The sequence below is a fragment of the Arachis hypogaea genome, chromosome 11 (assembly GCF_003086295.3).
Source record: "Arachis hypogaea cultivar Tifrunner chromosome 11, arahy.Tifrunner.gnm2.J5K5, whole genome shotgun sequence".
Taxonomy (NCBI): Eukaryota; Viridiplantae; Streptophyta; class Magnoliopsida; order Fabales; family Fabaceae; genus Arachis; species Arachis hypogaea.
Genome location: NC_092046.1, coordinates 104,211,526 through 104,222,467, shown reverse-complemented (window position 1 = coordinate 104,222,467; position 10,942 = coordinate 104,211,526).

The following is a 10,942-nucleotide window of genomic DNA, read 5'->3' as shown; positions in this document are numbered from 1 at the left end:
TTTCCATCCGCGCTTCTTCTTCTTCACCCCTAATGCTACGTCTTCTTCTTCTTTTCATCAATTTTTTATTATATTTCACTTTCGTTATCATCGTCACCACCATCACCACCACCTCCTCCTCCTCTTTCTAATTCTTTTCTCATTTTTTGTTCATAATTCAATTTTTGTTTGTGTGTTTGTTTTCAAATTGAGTTTATGTGTCGCAATCATTAAATAATTTCGGTTCATCCTGCATTTAAATAAGATGCACTTGGTCTGTTCTTGTTTTGAAACGAGTTTACATTATGAATTTAATTTTCGGTTCATTCTGAATATAATTTCAGTTCATTTCTGAATATAATTTTAGTTAATTTCTGAGTGAATTATTTTGTTATGATTCTTCTTGTTTCACGATCTTGAGAGGAATAAAACCAAGAAAAAAGAAGAAAAATCAAACAAAAAAAGAAGAAACAAGAAAAAAAATTCCTCAAAACTTCTCATCATGTTCTTTTTTTTCTTGTTTTGTTCATCTAATCAAACAAAGAAGAAGAAACAGATAATGCTGCAAAATTACTTTATGAATTTGGATGTGTTTTAGTTCATAATTCAATTTTATTTGTGTTTGTTTTTGAATTAAGTTTGTGTGTCGCAATCATTAAGTAATTTCGGTTCATTCTGAATTTAAATAAGGTGCATTTTGTTTTGAAACGAGTTTACATCCTGAAATTAATTTTTGGTTCATTTTGAATATTATTTCGGTTCATTCTAAATATAATTTCGGTTCATTTTGAATATAATTTTGTTTCATTTCTGTTCTGCACAATTCAAAACTCTTCTTCCTCACCTTTTAATGCTTCTTCACTAGGGAGATAAGAAGGAAAAAAAAATACAGTAGCAACAACAAAAGAATAACGATAAGGAGAAAACATGTGAAGAAGAAGGAATGTGAAAAAAAGGAGGAGGAGGAAGGCGAAGAAGACACCCCGTGCATAAACGAGCATAAGGAAAAGAAGAATGCTCCATGCGTAAATGAGCGTGAGAAGAAAAAGAAGATGCGTGTGTAATTACGCTCTTTTAATGAGAGTGATTTTTGTTGATGTTGGATCTGCAACTTAAATAAACTTTGATGAAAAAATATTTAGATATGTAGCAATCCTGGAATAATAATAATAATAAAACATGTAAAGTTTATATCAAAAAATTTGTAAATAATTATTTTCATGTGACGATCTTGTTTTAATGAAATATTTTAAATATTTTTCTAAAAAAATATATATTAATCTTATTGTCTTATAAATATTCCAACAATTTATATTTATTTAGAGAAAAAGAATTATAGAATTGTGATGAATACAATTTTAACTTATTGAGAATGCTTTTTATATGGAGCTAATAGTCAACAAAATTTATATATATATTTTTTGACAATACTCTTACTACTATATTTTTTATTTTATATTTTTTATTTTACTTTAATGATAATGATTAACATCTTAAGTATCTCCACTAATATATAATTTATTTTTATTACTTTAAAATATAATATCATTTGCCATTCAGATGTTTTTGCTGCAAAATTCCATTTCACTTCCTACTTTTCTAATTATTAACAAATACAATAGATCTTTGGGGAGAAAAGGTCTATCAAGCATACTCTCCATAAATCTTCTTTACATGTACAATTGATATTTGGAAGAATACATATCAAATGTCATCAAGGAAGCAATAAACTCAATCTCATTTTTGCCTCTTGTATTTCAGAAAAGAAAAGGTAAAATATGCTTTTTGTCTCTAACATTTTTAAAAATTTTTAAAATTACCTGTAATGTTAGTTTAATTCAATTTTATCCCTAACGTTTGAAATAGTTTTAATTTTATTCTTACTGTCAAATTTTTACCAGTCAACAGTTAGTCAATTTTTTTCCAATTTTAACCCTAAGAAAAACCTTAATCCTAAATGCCCACCATCTCCATCACTCTAACCCTCACTCCCACTCCTTTATTGTCACTGTAACGGCCTAGCCTCGAAGAAACGGTGCTTTTTCGAGATCAAACAGAATTTTTATGAAATTTTTAAAAATTTTAGTGCATATAAGCACCTCTGTTGCACAGGTGCTGTGTCATCAAGCTGCTGACTCACCAGCTTGATTGCACCAGACAACTCTCCTAATCTAAGTAAGCATGTCACGAAAAGTTGCGTTTTTGAGTTACTTTGGGGCCGAATTTCAAAATTCTGATTTTCGTGGTTAGTCTCATTGTGACGAGCCAGTCCCGAATTTTGAGAGAAAAATTATATTAATATAATATTCATATATTATTATTTTATTTAGATTATTATATTATTATATTCTCTACTGTGATTAATGTTGATCTATGTTTAGTAATATAATAACTGAGCTAGAAATCTACCGGTAATCGATAATACCGGCATTCTTAGATGAACTTAGCAATGCTAATGCTTCATCATATATCTTTTATCCTCAAGAATATCATGTTACTAGTGTCATTTATACTAGTAAAGCTCATGCTTATCCTGTAGTAGTGTAATATGATGTATCTAGTTTTAATAATTATCTTCTGAATGATATTTTATTATTAAACTCTGATGAGTCAGCACCCTATGACGCGTGGCTCTCCCAGAGTTAGCTACCACGTGTTTCCTTTCTTGCTCTCCAAGAAAAGGTTCCTTAAGAGAAAGTAAGAAATACTTGTGTTCTAACACATCTAGCTTCAGTATTTATCCTTTCTTGAGATATTTTTACACCAAACTTTAGGATAATGCTTATCCTAACCCCACGGATCCCTAGGCTCATCATTACCATCACCTTTTCTTCCAAGGCAAGCCAAATTTCGAAAATTTCTTGAGAGAGAAATGGAAGAACTTCCATGAAAACTTCCATGAACACCTGAGCTTCAACCTCCGTCCTTTCTCAAACTAAAACCCCTACCAAAAATCTAATCCAACCAAAGTGTTCACCTCTTCCTCCTCTTCATTTCTATGTCACTTTTCATGGATTAAATAAAGGTATAATGGCTGCTCCTCCTCCTTGAAGTTTCAGCAATGGTGGAGAAATCAAGCTAATGATGTTTTCTTCATGTTTTCTCTTAGGATCTCTTGTTCACTCACCATAAGCTCTAAGAAAATGTAATTTCTAGCTGCTTTAAGGTGAGAATAACCTTTTTTTCATCATCATGAAGCTTCAGCCTTCATGATTCATATGATTCTAAAGTTATTTTTTATGTTAAAATAGGCATAAAAGTGCTTTTGGAAGCTTGTTTTGGGTTCAACTTTTGGGCAGCAGCAAAGGAGATAAGGTTTGGTAAATTAATCAATGATTGGCTATGTTCTTGATGTGTGAAATTCAATCTTGTTGCTTGAGATTTGATTTTGAGTGTTTGTGTGATGGTTTGATCATGAGATCTTGTTGTTTAATGCTTGAAAATCAAGTTTATGATGGTTTTGAAGTTTCTATTGTTGCTGCTGGAAAACGTGGCTTTCCAGCCATAAAATTCATGATATTTGATGCTTATTTGATGTGTATTTAATGTCTGAAATATTGCTCTTTGGTTTCATAAAAATCAGGTAAAAATCGGTTACCGAAAAGATTGAAAAACTAGCTGAAAATCAAGTGGAAATCTGATGAACTTTTGGAAAAATATTTTGGATTTTTGGAAGGATGTGAAAATGTTTATTTTGATGATTTTGACGTCAAAATGTAATTATTAAAAAGTTTGGAGTTGAAAGTTAATTAAAGAAAAGTTAAGGGGCCAAAGTGCAAATATTAAAAGTTAAGGGGTCAAGATGCAATTTCCAAAAAGTTCAGGGGTCAAAATGTAATTTTTGATAGTTGAATAAAATATTATTATTTTATTAATAATAATAAAATATTGATAAAAAGGCAATTTTTCCTTAAAGCCTCAGGAAGGTAGTGTTGAGTCCAAAATTTCTTAATGCTCTTATTTAAACACCTAAGAAAAGGTATAAGAGAAGGTATTGAGGTATGTCAGGTAATGAAAAAGGATTTAGAAGCTTGCAGACATGTTAGAAAGGAAAATAGTTAAAAGCTATATAGCTGTGTGTTTGACCTCACAGAATAAGTAGAGAGTTGTTATTCCTGTAAGCCGAAGTTCACCTACAGTGAATATCAATTGTGTATCTTAGGGTGTTGCTCCTGTAGGCCGAAGTTCACCTACAGAGAGTTGTGATTCCTATAAGCCGAAGTTCACTTACATGGGTGCCATTTCTGTAAGCCGAAGTTCACTTACAAGGGTGCCGTTTCTGTAGGCCGAAGTTCACCTACAGAAAGTTGTTGTGTTGTGGTTAGACTATTCCTGTAAGCCGAAGTTCACTTACAGGAGTGCTATTTCTGTAGGCCAAAGTTCACCTATAGAGATAAAGCCATATCTAGGACTAGTTCCTAGGTAATGTCAGGTTGCAGGGTGTAAACCGACACGTGAGATCATGGCCTGCATAGGACAAACATCCATCATACTTGGTTGTGCATTTTCTCGTTATGATTGTTGTATGAATGTGTGATTTCTTTGTTTGTATTCTATTCTTTATGTCTGTGTTTTATTTTCTTGTTTTCTTTGTTGTGTTCTGCTTTCTAATTTCTTAGTTTCTTTATTTATCTGTATCTTCTGTTAACTGCTTCTCTGTATTATGCTATTTGTCTGCTAAGCAACACAGAATTAATGAACTTAGCTAATAACCCCGGCTTTACTAAGAACTCCCCAGTTCTAACCCCTTCTCTCTCCCTTCCCCTTTCAGATGGAAGCATGAGTACCGTACCGTAGTTCGCTGATGAACATTCGCAAAGAGGATTCCACTCTAGATAGTCTTCTGAGTCTAGGGTGAATCTCGTTTTTTATTTATATGTATACACTGTGAGACCAACCAATGTTTGCACCCCATTCATATGTGAACTTTAACCTAAATCCTATGTACGAGACTCCTGTTATGTGGCTATGTGATGAAGTACCAGTGAGACGTCATATGACAACGTATGATCGTGCAGAGGAGTAATAGACGATGCTCCACCTTTTGATGATGTTCCACTTGACTCGAGTTTTGAAGACTTAGAACATACTTTCCCTCGCTTTAGTAGTTTAGAGGACTAGGTGAGTATAGAGTCTAGGCTAGCCTGGGTGCCAGCTTAGGGACTTCTTGAATAGGTCAGGGCCTGGGATATTGTATGTATATATATGTATATAGTATTATCTAGCTATATCTAGGGGTGTCCTAACTAAAGATCTTTACTCTAATAAAGGCTAGATAACTGAATGTTGTTAACTGTTTAAAATGTGTATAAGTATGGTTGTTTATAACTGTTGTTTCTGTTATTATCTGAGAATTGATTGTGAATAATTCCGTTTATTAGTCCAAATGTTTTTTTAAAAAAATTACCCCGCAAAATAACAACTCTTTAGCAATGAATCAGGCTCATATAATAAGTAATAGATAATAATTAGGAAGACAAGTTGGTAGCACTCAGTTTCCGGTATGATCTAGACATACTGAAAATTGGGTCGTTACAATTTGGTATAAGAGCGGTCTTTCTTGTTAGAGCCTGGGGAATGGACTGAACCATGCTTTATCGCATGCTCTGTTTTGTGTCTCATGCTTATAGGATATCCATGTGATATGTGTTGCATGATTGTCTTTGTGCTTTCATTCTGATAATGTTCACGCCCAACTTGAGGTATTAAGACTGATCACCTTGGTATTGATTGTTTGGTGTAAACAAAATCAGGATGCTTCCACAAAGACGTAACGATTGGGAAGGGACTACTACTAACAATCCACCGCGAAACGATGATAATCTATTTGCTGCGATTCACGCTATGGCCGAGGCTGTGCGTGAAACGACGACTGCTACTACTCGAGCAGTTAACCATTTGGGGGAACGTAATGGTGAACGTAACAACGATTATAACGGTGAGAATGGTGAAAGAGATATGATGAACCATGATAGGCCTATGACATTAGCTACTTTCTTGAAAGTTAATCCACCGAAGTTCAAAGGTACGATTGTAGCGATTGAAGCTGATAATTGGTTTCGTGGCATAGAAAGGTCCTTGAAGGCACAACATGTTTCGGAAGGCCAATATGTGGAGTTTATTACTTATATGCTCGAAGGAGAGGCTGAGTACTGGTGGCAGGGGATACAGCGATTGCTGCAACAGAATGAATGTGACATTTTTTGGGATACCTTTAGGGACGAATTCTATAAGAAGTATTTTTCGAGAGCAGCACGTGATGCTAAGGAGATGGAACTTATGCAGCTAACGCAAGGAGATATGACTATTGCTGATTACGCCCGTAAGTTCGATGACTTGTGTCGTTTTTCCAAGATTTGTAAAGGGAACCCAGTAGATTTGAGTAATGTAAGTTTCTGAAGTTTGAAAGAGGACTCCAAGAAGAACTGATGAATTCTGTTGTTCTGCTAGAGATAAGAAATTTTGCTGAACTGGTAAATAAAAGTAAACTAGTGGAAGAATGTTCGAAGAAGGTGACAATAGCTCGAGAAAATCGTAGGGAAGCCTCACGAAGAAACTTTATTCAAGATCTAGCCCCTCAAGGTCGCAAATTTAAGGTAAATGGTCAGCTTCAACGCCAAAGTGGGAATCAACGGAATGGTCAATTTTAGGATATCTCGGTATGCTCAAAGTGTGGAAAGGATCATGGTAAGAAAACTTGTCGATTTGAGACAAACACTTATTTTACTTGTGGAGAACCTGGACACATAGCTAGGATTTGCCTAAAGAGGTTTGTCCGGGATCCAGCTAGACCACAGCAATAAGGAAGGGTGTTTACCGTCACTTCTGACAACACCAATGCATCCAGTCCTTCCTCTTGAGGTGAGTACTACACTATGATGTTGTTTATGATAGGTATTTCTACAACTTCTTTGTGCATGTCAAAATTTTGAGGGTAAAATTTTCTTTTAGGAGGATAGAATGTAACAGCTTAGCCTCAAAGAAACGGCGCTTTTCTGAGATCAAACGGAATTTTTATGGAATTTTTAGGAATTTTAGTGCATATAAGCACCTCTATTGCACGAGTGCTGTGTCATCAAGCTGCTGAGTCAGCAGCTTGACCGCACCAGAAACCTCTCCTAATCTAAGTAGGCATGTCGCGAAAAGTTGCGTTTTTGAGCCACTTCGGGGCCGAATTTCAAAATTCTGATTTCCGTGGTTTGTCTCATTGTGACGAGCCGGTCTCAAATTTCGAGAGAAAAATTATATTAATATAATATTCATATATTATTATTTTATTTGGAATATTATATTATTATATTCTCTACTGTGATTAATGTTGATCTATGTTTAGTAATATAATAATAGAGCTAGAAATCTACCGGTAATCGATAATGCCGGCATTCTTAGATGAATTTAGCAATGCTAATATCTTTTATCCTCAAGATGATCATGTTACTAGTGTCATTTATACTAGTAAAGCTCATGCTTATCCTTTAGTAGTGTAATCAGATGTATCTAGTTTTAATAATTATCTTCTGAATGATATTTTATTATTAAACTCTGATGAGTCAGCACCCTGTGATGCGTGGCTCTCCCAGAGTTAGCTACCACGTGTTTCCTTTCTTACTCTCCAAGAAAAGGTTCCTTAAGAGAAAGTAAGAAATACTTGTGTTATAACACATCTAGCTTCAGTAATTATCATTTCTTGAGATATTTTTACACCAAACTTTAAGATAATGCTTATCCTAACCCCATGGATCCCTAGGCTCATCATTACCGTCACCCTTTCTTCCAAGCCAAGCCAAATTTCGAAAATTTCTTGAGAGAGAAATGGAAGAACTTCCATGAACACCTGAGCTTCAACCTCCGTTCTTTCTCAAACTAAAACCCTTACCAAAAATCTAATCTGACCAAAGTGTTCACCTCTTCCTCCTCTTCATTTCTATGTCACTTTTCATGGATTAAATCAAGGTATTATGGCTGCTCCTCCTCCTTGAAGTTTCAGCCATAGTGGAGAAATCAAGCTAATGATGTTTTCTTCATGTTTTCTCTTAGGATCTCTTGTTCACTAACCATAAGCTCTAAGAAAATATGATTTCTAGCTGCTTTAAGGTGAGAATAACCTTCTTTTCATCATCATAAAGCTTCAGCCTTCATGATTCATATGGTTCTAAAGTTGTTTTTGATGTAAAAATATGCATAAAAGTGTTTTTGGAAGCTTGTTTTGGGTTCAACTTTTGGGCAGCAGCAATAGAGGTAAGGTATGGTAAATTAATCAATGATTGGCTATGTTCTTGAAGTGTGAAATCCGATCTTGTTGCTTGAGGTTTGATTTTGAGTGTTTGTGTGATGGTTTGATCATGAGATCTTGTTGTTTAATGCTTGAAAATCAAGTTTATGATGGTTTTGAAGTGTCTATTGTTGCTGCTGGAAAACGTGGCTTTCCAGACATGAAATTCATGATATTTGATGCTTATTTGATGTGTATTTGATGGCTGAAACGTTGCTCTTTGGTCTGGTAAAAATCAGGTAAAAATCGGTTACCGAAAAGATTGAAAAACTAGCTGAAAATCAAGTGAAAATCTGATGAACTGTTGGAAAAATGTTTTGGGTTTTTGGAAGGATGGGAAAATGTTTATTATGATGATTTTGAGGTCAAAATGCAATTATTAAAAAGTTTGGTATTGAAAGTTAATTAAAGAAAAGTTAAGGGGCAAAAGGGTAAATATTAAAAGTTAAGGGGTCAAGATGCAATTTCCAAAAAGTTCAGGGGTCAAAATGCAATTTTTGAAAGTTGAATAAAATATTATTATTTTAATATTAAAATATTATTTTATTAGTAATATTATTTTATTAATAATAATAAAATATTGATAAAAGGCAGTTTTTCCTAAAAGCCTCAGGAAGGCAGTGTTGAGTCCAAAATTTCTTAATCCTCTTTATTAAACACCTAAGAAAAGGTATAAGAGAAGGTATTGATGTATGTTAGGTAATGAAAAAGGATTTAGAAACTTGCAGACATGTTAGAAAGGAAAAGAGTTAAAAGCTATATAGCTGTGTGTTTGACCTCACAGAATAAGTAGAGAGTTGTTATTCCTATAGGCCGAAGTTCACCTATAGTGAATATCAATTGTGTATCTTAGGATTTTGCTCCTATAGGCCGAAGTTCACCTACAAAGAGTTGTAATTCCTGTAAGCCGAAGTTCACTTACAGGGGCGCCATTTTTGTAAGGCGAAGTTCACTTACAAGGGTGCCGTTTCTGTAGGCCGAAGTTCACGTACAGAAAGTTGTTGTGTTGTGGTTAGACTATTCCTGTAAGCCGAAGTTCACTTACAGAGATAAAGCCATATCTAGGACTAGTTTCTGGGTAATGTCGGGCTGCAGGGTGTAAACCGACACGTGAGCTCATGGCCTGCATAGGACAGACATGCATCATACTTGGTTGTGCATTTTCTCTGTTATGATTGTTGTATGAATGTGTGATTTCTTTGTTTGTATTCTATTCTTTGTGTCTGTGTTTTATTTTCTTGTATTCTTTGTTGTGTTCTGCTTTCAGATTTCTTAGTTTCTTTATTTATCTGTATCTTCTGTTTACTGTTTCTCTGTATTTTGCTATTTGTCTGCTAAGCGACACAGAATTAATGAACTTAACTAATATCCCCGGCCTTACTAAGAACTCCCCAGTTCTTATCCCTTCTCTCTCCCTTCCCTCTTCAGATGGAATCATGAGTACCCTACCGTAGTTCGCTGATGAACGTTCGCAAAGAGGATTCCGCTCTAGATAGTCTTCTGAGTCTAGGGTGAATCTCGTTCTTTATTTATATGTATACACAGTGAGACCAGCCAACGTTTGCACCCCATTCATATGCGAACTTTAACCTAAATTCTATGTACGAGACTCCTATTATGTGGCTACGTGATAAAGTACCAGTGAGACGTTGATGCCAGGGCATCTTGGCCAGTTTCACTGACCTTTTCTTTATTGTTTTTAGGGTAGTTTCATGTATTTCTTTAGGAAATAAGCTAGTTTTGGGTAGATATTCACTTACACCTTGATTCAAGCATACATTGTGCATTTTACATTATTTCATGAGGATTTTGCATAAGTTTAGTGACAAATTGTATGTTGCATTGCCCATGACTTGGACTAGAACTTTGATGCACTCTATTGCTTGATTTCAGGACCAAAGGAAGCAAGGAAAGGGAGGAAACTTGAAAGGTTAATGAGAAAAGTGATTGCCAATGACAATCTCAAAGCCATCATTGCCCACGTTAAGAGTCACGTTAACTAAGTTAACGTGAACTCTAACGTGGAAAAGGGAAGTTGAGCCAATGTTAGTGACACTTAACATTGTCACTAACGTTGGCAAACACTCATGAGTGGCCACGTTAGAGCCCACGTTAACCTAGTTAACGTGGCCTCTAACGTTAAAGGGGGAAGAGAAGCCAACGTTAGTGACATTCAGCATTGTCACTAACGTTGGCCTAAGGATGCAACACACCACGTTAACTCTCACGTTAACTTGGTTAACGTGGGAGCTAACGTAAGAAGTGAGAGTTGTCGACAACGTTAGTGACACTCAACATTGTCACTAACGTTGGAAGCAACCACACAACCCCCCAAGGAACCACGTTAAATTAGTTAACGTGGAAGCTAACGATGAGGAATGAATGATGAGCCAACGTTAGTGACACTCAACATTGTCACTAACGTTGGGATGGCTAAGAATGGCCACGTTAGAGGCCACATTAATCTAGTTAACGTGGACTCTAACGTGAGATCTAGGGGCACATTGGAACGTTAGTGACAATGTTGAGTGTCACTAACGTTCTTGAAGGTTGGCAAGGCCACGTTAGAAGCCACGTTAACCTAGTTAACGTGGGGTCTAACGTGAGGCAAAGGGGTACAATGGAACGTTAGTGAAAATGTTAAGTGTCACTAACGTCCTCGAACTTATACTTTCACTAAATGTTAACACC